Raw genomic sequence first — 13,106 nt, 5'->3', positions numbered from 1 at the left:
AAACATGTCTAGGTTATTTTGTCATCAAATTATGTTGCAAACCCCTCGCCCAAAGGCAGATTGTCCTCCGTCACCCTCTATCTAGTTCTCTGTGCCCCTCCCCCTCCCCCTAACTCTCTCCCTCCCTCCCTCCCATGTCCTCCCTCCCCCCCCACCCTTGGTAACCACCACACTCTTGTCCATGTCTCTTAGTCTCATTTTTATGTTCCACCAATGTATGGAATCATGTAGTTCTTGTTTTTTTCTGATTTGCTTATTTCACTCCTTATAATGTTATCAAGATCCCACCATTTTGCTGTAAATGATCTGATGTCATCATTTCTTATGGCTGAGTAGTATTCCATAGTGTATATGTGCCACATCTTCTTTATCCAGTCTTCTATTGAAGGGCTTTTTGGTTGTTTCCATGTCTTGGCCACAAAGTTAATATTCTTATGACCTTATTTTATTATTTGCTAATTATTAGCATTTGAGTCAAGTTTTTTATTATTCAGAAAAGACAGTTTTTATTTGGTGCAATTTATTTTGTTGTGGTTTTTGTTACCTTTCATTTGCTTTCTAGGAAGCCAAAAGCAGAACACCAATAACATCACAATTCTGTCAGGTATAATCCTAAACCATCTTTTAGGCGATGTGAACTGGTGGGGTATGGATTAAAGAGTTGAGAAGATATTGGCTAACAAATTAAGCCAATTTATTATCAACATAGAAATGTTACTTCTGAGGGGGTTCTTCTATGCAGAATACAGTTTTAGAGTTCTAATTGATAGAGATATTAGGCAGATGATTTTCAAGTTCTTGTAATTCTGAAAGACAACCTAAAGTTAAATAGATATTCAACTGGTAGAAATTGCAAATAATTTGTACAACAATATTTTAAGGCACTATAATGGAGCAGTAGGCATCTCTCTAGCGGGAAGAATTTACTGCTCTGGGTCATGAGGACTGCTAAGAGAGTAACACTGAACCATAAGTTGTGTATCTTAGAAACTGAAAATCAGAAAGCATGTACGTCAAATATTTTATGACCTAGATATCTCATTATAGGCAAGAAAAAGAAGAGGCACTTTGGAGAAGTGATGGCTACTGACAACTTTCTAGTTTCTTCTTTAAACAAACATTTAGACATTTCTAAAATATTTTGATACAATGCTAGAAAAACATCTCCTATGCAGAAGGAGCCTCTTTCCAACCCACCTATTTTTATGGTTGCTGGTATAAAACTTTGTAGTTGTCTCTTTAAAAAAAAAAATTAAAGGACTTCTAATTAATGATGATACTGATCTATAGAAGTAATTCTAAAAGGAACATAATATTCATAGTAAGCCCTGCTTTGGTTGTTAGGTAATTATTAAAATACATATTTGACTTCTGCTCAAAAAAGAATTGTGTGACCAATTTTATATACTTAAAGTTTTTTCTCTCTTTTTTTAAACTTATAGATTCTAAGCACATAAAAATACATTTATATATTGTGCATGGGGAGGGGAGTAAAGAGGGACAAATATATGGTGACAGAAAATGATATGACTTTGGGTGATGGGCACACAACACAAGAGTTCAAATGCTGTAGAGATGTTCTTCTGAAACTTATGTTTTCTTATTGAACAGTGTCACCCCATTAAATTTAATTTCTAAATACATAATGAATTTTAAAAATTGTGCCATGTTATTTTTTTCCCTTCAAGGGAATGTTATATGCAAGGATTATGCCATTTGAAACAGCCATAGATTACTTTTATATTTTTCCCTTGCTAAAATAGCTAAGTAATAGCCCTACCACACTTCCAGTTCTGCTCAGCAAATTTATTGTCTTTTTTTATGCCAGGTACTTGCTGTTTTCCACCAAGTTCTGATAGTCTAATTCCTTCATGTCTAATATCTTCACTGCTGATATCTTAGTTCAGGCCCTCTTACTTCTTGCCTGAGTTATGGTACTATTTTCCACCGAGGTTTTCCTGCCTATAGTAGTTCATCTGAAGTCCTCATTCCCCATATTGTCACAGTATTCTTCATGCAAATTTGATTCTATAGTCCTTTTATCTCTATTGCTCAAAGACTTCCAATGACTTCCCATTGTTTTTGAGTTAGTCTCCTATTTATATTTCTATCAGTGATAGGAATGTTCCCCTAAATATTAATTTCTTTATGCAATCTTTTTTACTTAGTTTAACAGATTAATTTTCGAAAAAGTCCAATAGTATGTCTCATCCAACATATTCTAAAACCTTGCGACTACCCCCATCAAAAACTGGAGCCTATATCTCTTCTCCTTGCAACTGATTGAAACTTTATGGGTGCTTCAAACTATAGAGTGTAGTAGAAGTACTTACCTGTGGCTTTCAAGGTTAAAATATAAAAAATGCCATGCACTACCATTTAGTTCTTTCCTGATGCTTGATCTCAGAACCCAGCCACCATGCTGTCAGGAAGATCAAAACACCTAGGAAGTAGAGGCCTATGTGGAGAAGAACAGAAACTTTTAGCCTTTGGTTCTGGCAGAATTTCCATCCAATGAAGAGTATCAAATTGCCAGTCACGTGAGTGAGTTACCCCTAAATGTGAGTGTTCCAGTTGCCAGTCAAGCCACACCAGATAGTGCCATGTAGAGTTGAGAAAAGTTGTCCTTGCTAAGCCCTGCCCAAATTACAGATTCATGAACAAAATAAATAATGATTGTTGCTTTAAGCCACTAAATTTGGGGGTTGGTGTATATATCAGTAGGTAATTGCTACTAATTTTGGTACCTAGAAATAGAAATATTGCCATGACAAAAAAACTAAACTTGTGACATTGGCTTTGGAACTGTACTGTGGGGAAAAAGTTGGAATGGTGTTGAGACTGTGAAAGCAAGAAGGTCTCAAGGAGAGTGTTATTGGAAGCCTAAATACCTTGAGAAGGCTGTCAGCAAAGCCTTCAAGGAAAATATCATTGAAAACTGAAGGCAAGGGACCCTAAGTAGGTGATGGCAGAGAAGTTTGTCAAAATAGTTGTCTGTGGTAATGTGCAAAAAGGAAGTGTACCTAATAAACTCAATGATGTAACTAAGATTTCCAAGCAGAATATTAACAATACCACCTGATTTTTTTTCTCATTGTCTATAATAAAATAGGAGAGAGAGAGAGAGAGAGAGAGAGAGATGACCTAAAGAATAAATCACTAAATATAAAAGAGTCAAAACTTTCAAGGTTTGAAATAAAATTACCTTTAGTAATTGTCTAAAACAATGACTAAATCAAAAAATGGCTTCTAAAAAAGATCAAATCCAGGATAACTCTCTAAGCTGTTTGCTAATAGCTCAGGAGGATTTAGGACTGTTGTTTATAAAACATTTTAAAGAAAAGATTCTTTAAAAACCATAATGTGGCCCTGCTGGTTGGCTCAGTAGTAGAGCGTCGACCTGGTGTGTGGATGTCCTGGATTCGATTTCCAGTAAGGGCACACAGGAGGAGTGAACTTCTGCTTCTCCACCCCTCTACCTCTCTTCTCTCTCTCTCTCTCTCTCTCTCTCTCTCTCTCTCTCTCTCTCTCTCTCTCTTGCTTTCTCTCAATTCCCCTCCTGCAGCCATGGTTCAATTGGCTTGAGCACAAGAGCCCAGGCACTGAGGATGAGTGTTGAGCCTCTGCCTCAGGTGCTGAAAATAGCTCCATTGCAAGCATGGTCCAAGATGGGCAGAGCATCGGCCATATATGGGGTTGCCAGGTGAATCCCAGTTGGGTACAAGTGGGAGTTTGTCTTTCTATCTCCCTTCCTCTCACTTTGAAAAGAAGAAAAAATAAAAATATAAAAACCTTAATGCCTACCTGGCCACCTCATTTCAGTTAAACAATAGGGCTTCTAAGATTAAGGGTGTTCTACTCTAAATATTTGATGGCAAACACACAATACTCTTTTTGGTGATCATACAGATGCTAACTGTCTTAGTAAATTTGGTGTGATTGAAAAATTACATGACTATCTTTAGTCATAAATTCAAAAACAAGGGGATTACAGTGTTAACTGCCTCTATTAGGAACAGTGCATGGATTATGGGAAATGAAGTGGGATGCAAATATATCATATATGGCCAGCAGAAACAGTAAATATTGACAGAATCCTGTTTGAATAGTCATAGAGGATTATTCCAGGTGTTAACTTTTACCTGTATTCACTTCAATTATGCTATGTGTAAGGAGGTGAACCAGAGTTTAAATTGCTGTAAAGTACCGTTTCACTGGGTTTACATAGAGACACCAAGTCCAAATGAATTTTAAGGAGTTTTATTAAAAGGAGGAAATTTAATATGCCAGCTGCATATGACTAACACGGGGCATAGCTGACCCAAATCATGTGCACTGCACACAGCCCTTGAGGCAGGTTATATACCTTTGATCACACACAGGTTGATGGGAAAATAGGGAGGGGGGGGCGATGACACAATTTATTAGCAAGCTTATATATAAGCTTGTCTATAGGATTTATAAAAATATTCCTATATATCAAAACTTACAAGGTAACACATTAGCGAAAATGTCGCTTTTCATATTAAAAGACATTTTCAAATTTTTCAGTGTTTATTTGCTACTCCTTTGTCTAGAGGTATATGCATTAACTATATGCTTTCAGGATGGGGTGGGAAGCCTACATGGCACCAGGGAATAAGCTTTTGTAAATGGCCCATTAAAGAAAGAAGAAGAGGAGAGGAAAAGATTCGCTTAATCTCTCCCTCTCCTCTCCACACCTGGCTAGGTGTTTACCCTGTCTTCTCACAGAGGTGGGGGACGGGAAATGTAAGTCTACCCAGCATAAAATCTCTTTACAATACAATGTTGTTGTCTATCCTGAGTTGGATGCAAATCACACACAAGTATAAAAATCATATTAACAAAATCTCTTTGTATGCTTAGCCCAAATTATAAAATGCCCTTTAAGCTTCCTAGTAAAAAAGAGGGGTTTCCTACACAGTATGTTTCTGCAAACTGGGAAACTTTCACATTTCTTTCTCTTTATTCTTTACAGGAAGGAGAGGATAAGAAACCTATTTTCCTTAAAATATTAATATTAATTTTCTATTCTTTGGTACCTTATCACAAAATGTATCTGAAATATTTCCCTTTGGATTTGGCTTTTTGGGATTGGAAGCTGGTGTTACAGCAAGTGCATATTTGGGATTGTCTCAGCCTCGATGTGAAGTATGTTTTTCCCTGTGCAGCCTGCATCCTCCTCCTCCATGTCAACAGTAACTAAGTAAGCACCAGCTATGTAGCATTCCTTGGGAAACAATCTAATTATAATGAATCCAAAGACCTTAGCCGGGTGATAATTTCCAGGGTTAAATGCTCACAGGATGAAGTGGAAAAACAGTAGCAGCTCATCCTTTTCTTTGTCACCTTGTTTATGGAAACCTAAATATGCGAATGAGCTTCCCTTGTGTTTCCCAAGCTTCCTAGGGACATATATGGAATTCAACCCAGTGAGTTAGCATTTCCATGCAAGTTCTATACAAATGGCTTTCTACTGTTTCAACAACTAATCACTGTTTTCTGCATTTGAAATCATTTCCTTTCAAAGAAGCAAACCCAATTTGATCAAATTGCTAATCTAAGACCTAATGTTGAGTGATGATGGAATTCCATTTCTTAGTTGTCTGTCATTTGATTAGTCCAGTTTTATATCATTTAAGAGAGTCAATGTCTGTTAGATTTTTATTTCTGGTTAACTCTGGCAGGACAATTTTTTCATATTAATTTATGCTCATTTCCTTGGTATTTTTCTCACTCCAATAAGAAGACACTAGCCAAGATTTACACGTCCTTGCTTCAGAGTTGTGATGCAAGGCTGATCCTATGAACGAAAGAAGGAGAGGCAGCTGTCCTGGACTCCGCACTCGGTGCACTCCCCTTTGGCCCTCATCTCTTGACTGTTTCGGGAGAAAATTCACTACCACCATATGATAGCAACAGGTGGGTCTTTGTGTTATGACAGTCTCGACATATGACACTTCCAGTTTACGACAATTACTCCCATAAAAACTTTAAAAAACTGAGTATTTTAATCAGAGAAGGGAAAGAGATTGGTGGAATTATATATACATAACACAGAGTTATAGAGAGCAGGAAAGCAAATCCTGGAGGGAAGGGAGGAGGGCATTGGGGGGAGGGGGGCAAGGGGAAAATTGAGGGAAATGTACATAGGTGGGGGATGTACTCGGTGGGACACTTGAATCTATGTAAACACAATAAATTAAAATAAATAAATTTTAAAAAATATATAAAATTGAGCGTTTTGGCTTACTCTGTTAGCATCGTACTTATAGACTACATGGGTGAACTAGTTTCAGGCTAGCCTGGAACTATTCTTTTAGAAGGGAGAGCGACCTGCAATATATCCTGTACCCTCCACATCAGCTGCTTCTCGAGATGAAACACCTGTAGTACAGGTAGAATCATCTCCAGCATCTCCCGCATGTTCCTTAGGCAATCCTGATTCACCTGACCCAGTATCTCCAGCGCCTTCTGCAGGTTCTCCTGCCTCTCCAGCTTCCTCTTCTCAATAGGTTACTCTCTCCCACCTTGCAATGCCCCTTCCAGTGTGCAAGCCAGCCACAGGAATAAAGGTTAGGAATTTTTTTTTTACACTCATTTTTTCTGTTAATACAGTATGGTATATTTATATCCTTTTTTCCCCCCTGTGGCTTAGTTGTGTTTTTATGTTCTCGATCAGGGGTCCCCAAACTATGGCCCGTGGGCCACATGTGGCCCCCTTAGGCCATTTATCCGGCCCGCGCTGCCCTTCTGGAAATCTTCTGGTATCTCTTTCATTGGTGGTCAGTGAGAGGAGTGTTAGATTCAGGGAGTACTGACATGCTGGGGCTGCCAAGAGTGTACAAGGTCTCTTTGTGCTGAGAACAAAGAGTTCAGCAACATCCTGCATTGAGTCAGAGACCCTTATCAGAAGTTTATGTTTGAAATTCTCCACTGAGCAATACCCCCCCCCCCCCGTAACTGCGCACGACCTCCCTAGCCAATAGCTAACAGCCACATCAGCTTCTGTATGATGCTTGCTCATCCTAGATAGCCACCCTATAAAAAGGAGCCATTTTAGAAGCTCGTGGCTGCAGTGCTCCAGTCTCTTCAGAGGCGTGGGTTGCCTGCAGTCCCTGCGCAGGTTTGGGGGGCTGCAGTGTTCCCCTGTGTGGGTTACCTGCATCCCTGCGCAGGTTTGGGGGGCTGCAGTGCTCCAGTCTCTTCGGAGGCGTGGGTTGCCTGCAGTCCCTGCGCAGGTCTGCAATAAAACTTATAAAATTTACTTTGTGTCTGCTGTAGCCTGTCTCCTGGATGTAACAAGGAGCATAGTTCCCATTGAAATACTGGTCAATTTGTTGATTTAAATTTACTTGTTCTTTATTTTAAATATTGTATTTGTTCCCGTTTTGTTTTTTTACTTTAAAATAAGATATGTGCAGTGTTGGGCAGATAAAATGTATTATGCTCACTTTGTTAAAGAGGCCGTTGCCCAGGTGATATTAATGTGTGTTGAGAATTGTTGTAGCATGAGGCTTGGTTTTGGGATTAAGCCTTTCCCACCCTTTTTGATGAGGGGTGGTACAATCCAATCATGCCTCAGAGAAGTGACTTTGTATTAGAGACTTCCCTACTTTGTATATTGGATTAGAGGTTGTGAAGCTACAGTATAAAGTGGGGGCAAAACTGGAGTTTGGGCTCTTGGTTCCTGAGATTAGAAGAGAGAGCAGAGGAGAGCAGAGTAAGGCCACGTGGAGGAGGCCAGGAGAAGCAGCCAAGATGGCGGAGTGCTGAGTGAGATGCCAGTTTGTGTAGAGTTTGTATCTGGGATAAGGAAAGGAGATGGGGAACAGAGGTGAATAAGTCTGGTGAGCTAGAAACCTTTGATTCTAGGAAACTCGGATAAGTCAGTAGCTTTGTGAGCACTGAATGTGAGTAGGTTTTGGAGCCCAGTGTGTATTTTTACTTGCCCGCCGGGTGCAAAGCTAGAATTAAAGACTATGGCCCACCAGTTTTTGGCTCCGCTGTTTCTTTGCCGACTGTCCGAATCCAATGTGAACCTGCATGGGCTGGAAGGTTGCTGTGATAGTGCCCCTGGCCTTGGCTCCTGGCTTTACATGCAGTGTGCATAGGAATTTGTTCATAGTTTTTTTTATAGTCTGGCCCTCCAATGGTCTAAGGGACAGTGAACTGGCCCCCTGTGTAAAAAGTTTGGGGACCCCTGTTCTAGATTATGATTTTACAACTGTGTTAGGATAGGTAAGTGACTTAGGCTAGGGTGTTTTTTGACTTCATCACTGTTGTAGGAACAGAACTGTGTTGTAACCCAAGGGCCCCTGTATAGCCATTCCATGTCAGAGTCCCTGGTGCAGGGTGGGTAATCTCAGACCAGACACCAACTGTTCAACTCTATTGTCATCATGTTCTATACATGATGATATGCATAGAACATGGACTTTTATAGAAGGACTTCCAGTAGAAAGAAGACAAGATAGCCTTTGTCTTTTGTCTAGGAATAACTTGTGAACTTAAATGTTTATAAACAGTTTAATAGAACTTACTATAACTAGGTAAGAAAGAAATTGGAGATTCTAAAAAAATGATAATGGGCAAACGAAATTGGGAATTTCTTAAGTTTGTAGTTTTCTCATTTATTTATGTTCATCTGTTTTCCTAAAATAAACATCTATAACCCACAAAAAAAAAAAATCTGTGTACTCTCTTGAGGATTAGCTGATAAGATTGTATCTAGCATTTAGACATTCTTGGGAGATAAGATTAAGGGACAATGTGAACAAGACAATGATCTCTTGAAAGTAGAAATTCCTATGCAGGTTGACTAATCCTGTGACACAAAAGAGGTAAATTCTTTTTTTCTTTTTCTTGAGAGAGAGAGAGGGAGAGAGACAGAGACAGAGAAAGAGAAAGAAACATTAATTTTTTGTTCCACCCATTTATGCCATTGTTGGGCAGATAAAATGTATTATGCTCACTTTGTTAAAGATAACAAGAGGAGGCCGTCCCCAGGTGATATTAATGTGTGTTGGGGTGGGCTAAAGGCAGGCAGAATACTTGTAGCCTGGGCCTTGGTTTTGGGATTAAGCCTTTCCTACCCTTTTTGCTGTGGGGCGGTACAATCCAATCATGCCTCAGAGAAGTGACTTTGTATAGAGACTTCCCTATTTTGTATATTGGATTAGAGGTTGTGAAGCTACACTATAAAATGGGGGCAGAATGGGACTTGGCTTTTGGTTCCTGGGATGATTAGAGGAGAGAGAAAGCAGAAGGAGGCCACGTGGAGTAGGCCAGGAAAAGCAGCCAAGATGGCAGAGGGCTGAGTGAGATGCCAGTTTGTGCAGTTTGACGCTGGAGAAGGAAGGTGTTGGTCAAATAAGTTTGTAAACATGATATATATGTTTGCTCGCTTATGACTTATAATGGGTGTGGGGGACAGGCTATAAGCAGGCCAGGTTGTTGTAGCCTGAGGTTTGGTTTTGGGACTAAGCTTTTCCCCACACCCTTGACTGATTGTATGATCTGGGTGGTGCACTCTCATGAGAAATCCAATTATGCCTTGGATAAGTGACTTTGTATTGGAGACTTCCTTGTTTGTATATTGGATTAAGGGATTTTGGTTTTCTACACTATAAAGTGGGACAGACCAGGAGCTCAGACACACAGTTCCTGCTATCACAATTGCAGGGGCTCCCCTGATCCCTTGCCCTTCATGGGAAGAGCTGGTTTTCTGCTTTTCCCTTGTCTTCTTTTGTGGTTTGCCTGTCTTGGTGAGACACCAATAAATAGGATGGCCCCCCATCCTCTGACTCCGCCATTTCTTTATCACCTGCCCGAATCCAATGGGAACCTGCATGTGAATGGTCACGATGACGGCTCCTGGCTTTACAGAAGGAGATGGGGAACTGAGGAGAATAAGGCTGGTGAGCTAGAAACCTTTGATTCTAGGAAACTCGGATAAATCAGTGGCTTTGTGAGCACTGAATGTGACTGGGTTTTGGAGCCTAGTGTGTGTTTTTACTTGCCCGCCGGGTGCAAGCTAGAATTAAAGACTATGGCCCATCAGTTTGTGGCTCCGTTGTTTCTTTGCCGACTGTCCGAATCCAATGCGAACCTGCATGGGCCGGGCAGCTGCTGTGATGGTGGCCCTGGCCGTGGCTACTGGCTTTACAGCCATTATTGTCTGTCTCTTGTATGTACTCTGACTGGGGATTGAACCTGCAACCTGGTTCAATGACAGGTTCAAACCTGTCATTTTGGGATGACACTAATCAACTGAGCAACCAGCCAGGGTCATAAAGAAATTTTTTAGTTTATTGTGAATTAAATGTGTAAAAATAAAGATTTTTATTTCTTTAAAACTGTGTATGCTCACCATCTCTTCAAACTTGATGCTTATCAAATTATAATTTTAAAAATACTAAAAACATAATTCTGGCCCTAGCAGGTTTGCTCAGTGGATCGGGTGTCAGCCCAGTGTATAGACATCCTGGATTTGATTCCCCAGTCAGGGCACACAAAAGAAGTGACCAGCAGCTTCTCTTCTCCTTCTCTTCCTCTTTCCCACTTGCAGCCAATGGCTCCATTGGTTCCTGTGTGGCCCCAGGCACTGAGGATGGTGAGGTTGGTCCGCCCCAGCCTCAAGTCCTAACAATAGCTTGGTTTGGAGAGCCAAAATGGGGTTTTCCAGGTGGATCCTAGTCTGGGTATATGCAGGACTTTATCACACTATCTCCCTTCCTGTCACTTGGAAAACAAAAACAAAAACGATTCTTCTACAAATATAAAATTGGCAAGTTTCTTTTTTTTTTTTTTTAAAATCAACTACTTTTTTTTTTTTTTTACAGAGGCAGAGATAGACAGGGACAGACAGACAGGAACGGAGAGAGATGAGAAGCATCAATCATCAGTTTCTCGTTGCGACTTCTTAGTTGTTCATTGATTGCTTTCTCACATGTGCCTTGACCGTGGGCCTTCAGCAGACCGAGTAACCCCCTGCTGGAGCCAGCAACCTTGGGTCCAAGCTGGTGAGCTCTTTGCTCAAGCCAGATGAGCCCGCGCTCAAGCTGGCGACCTCGGGGTCTCGAACCTGGGTCCTTCCGCATCCCAGTTCGACGCTCTATCCACTGCACCACCACCTGGTCAGGCTAAAATTGGCAAGTTTCAAGAATTGATTTAGTCAATTACTGAGGGAACCAAAGAAATAATAAAGCTAATTTAAAAATATACTGGACAGGTGTTGGGCAGATAAAATATATTATGCTCACTTTGTTAAAGATGGCGCTGCCCACATGGAAGCCATCCCCCAGGTGATATTAATGTGTGTTGGGGGCGGGCTGTGGGCAGGCAGGATCCTTGTAGCCTGGGGCTTGGTTTTAGGACTAAGCCTTTCCTATCCTTTTTGATGTTGGGTGTTGCAATTCCATCATGCCTCAGAAAGTGACTTTGTATTAGAGACGTCCCTATTTTGTATATTGGATTAAAGGTTTTGATTTCTGCACTATAAAGTGGGGCAGACCAGGAACTTGCTCTCTTGGCTCCTGAGATTAGCATTAGAGGAGAGAACAGAGAGGAGAGCAGAGAAAGGCCAGATGGAGGAGGCCAGGAGAAGCAGCCAAGATGGTGGAGTGCTGAAAGAGAAGCCAGTTAGTGCAGAGTTTGTGTAGAAAGAAGGAGATGGGGAACAAAGAAGAATGAGACTAGTGAGCTAGAAACCTTTTTTTTTTTTTTTAAGAAGGTTTTTTTTTTAGTTTTTTTTAAATTTTTTATTTATTCATTTTAGAGAGGAGAGAGAGAGAGACAGAGAGAGAGAGACAGGGGGGAGGAGCTGGAAGCATCAACTCCCATATGTGCCTTGACCAGGCAAGCGCAGGGCTTCGAACCGGCAACCTCAGCATTTCCAGGTTGAAGCTTTATCCACTGCACCACCACAGGTCAGGCTAGAAACCTTTGATTCTAGGAAACTTGGATAAGTCAGTAGCTTTGTGAGCACTGAATGAGTGGGTGTTGGGCAGATAAAATGTATTATGCTCACTTTGTAAAAGATAATGCTGCCCACGTGGAGGCCGTCGCTCAGGTGATATTAATGTGTGTTGGGGGCAGGCAGGATCGTTGTAGCCTGGGGCTTGGTTTTGGGATTAAGCCTTTCCCACCCTTTTTGATGTGGGGTGGTACAATCCAATCATGCCTCAGAGAAGTGACTTTGTATTAGAGACTTCCCTATTTTGTATATTGGATTAAAGGTTGTGAAGCTACACTATAAAATGGGGATGGAGCGGGAGCTTGCTCTTTTGGTTCCTGGATGACTAGCATGAGAGAGCAGAGGGAGCAGAGCAGAGAGCAGAAAGAGGCCATGTGGCCAGGAGAAGCAGCCAAGATGGCGGAGTGCTGAGTGAGATGCCAGTTTGTGCCGAGTTTGTATCTGGGAGAAGGAAGGAGATGCGGAACTGAGGAGAATAAGGCTGGTGAGCTAGAAACCTTTGATTCTAGGAAACTCGGATAAGTCAGTGGCTTTGTGAGCACTGAATGTGAGTGGGTTTTGGAGCCCAGTGTATGTTTTTACTTGCCTGCCGGATGCAAGCTAGGATTAAAGAATATGGCCCACCAGTTTGTGACTCCGTTGTTTCTTTACCGACTGTCTGAATCCAATGTGAACCTGCATAGGCCGGGCTGCTGTGATGGTAGCCCTGGCTTCTGGCTTTACAGTGGGTTTTGGAGCCCAGTGTGTGTTTGTACTTGCCCGCCAGGTGCAAGCTAGGATTAAAGATGATGGCCCACCAGTTTTTGGCTTTGTTGTTTCATTACCATCTGTCCAAATCCAATGTGAACCTGCGAGGGCCAGGCAGCTGTGATGGTGGCCGCGGCAACTGGCCTTACAACAGGCAGAAGTATTATAATTTAAAAAACAGAATAAGATTGTTAAATATTAAAATTTTGTTTTAATCTTTTTTGAACATACAGAAACCATTTATACATCTACAGAATAAAATTCACTTGCAATGCTAACATACAAAAAAATAATTTGAATTATCAGTTTTCTATAAGTTATTAAGTTTTTATAGTTGTAGATACTCTAATTAATGGAAATA

This window comes from Saccopteryx bilineata, chromosome 5 (genome assembly GCF_036850765.1).
Source record: "Saccopteryx bilineata isolate mSacBil1 chromosome 5, mSacBil1_pri_phased_curated, whole genome shotgun sequence".
NCBI classification, from domain to species: Eukaryota; Metazoa; Chordata; class Mammalia; order Chiroptera; family Emballonuridae; genus Saccopteryx; species Saccopteryx bilineata.
The sequence above is the reverse complement of the archived record's forward strand: the minus strand, read 5'-3'. Positions refer to the sequence as shown.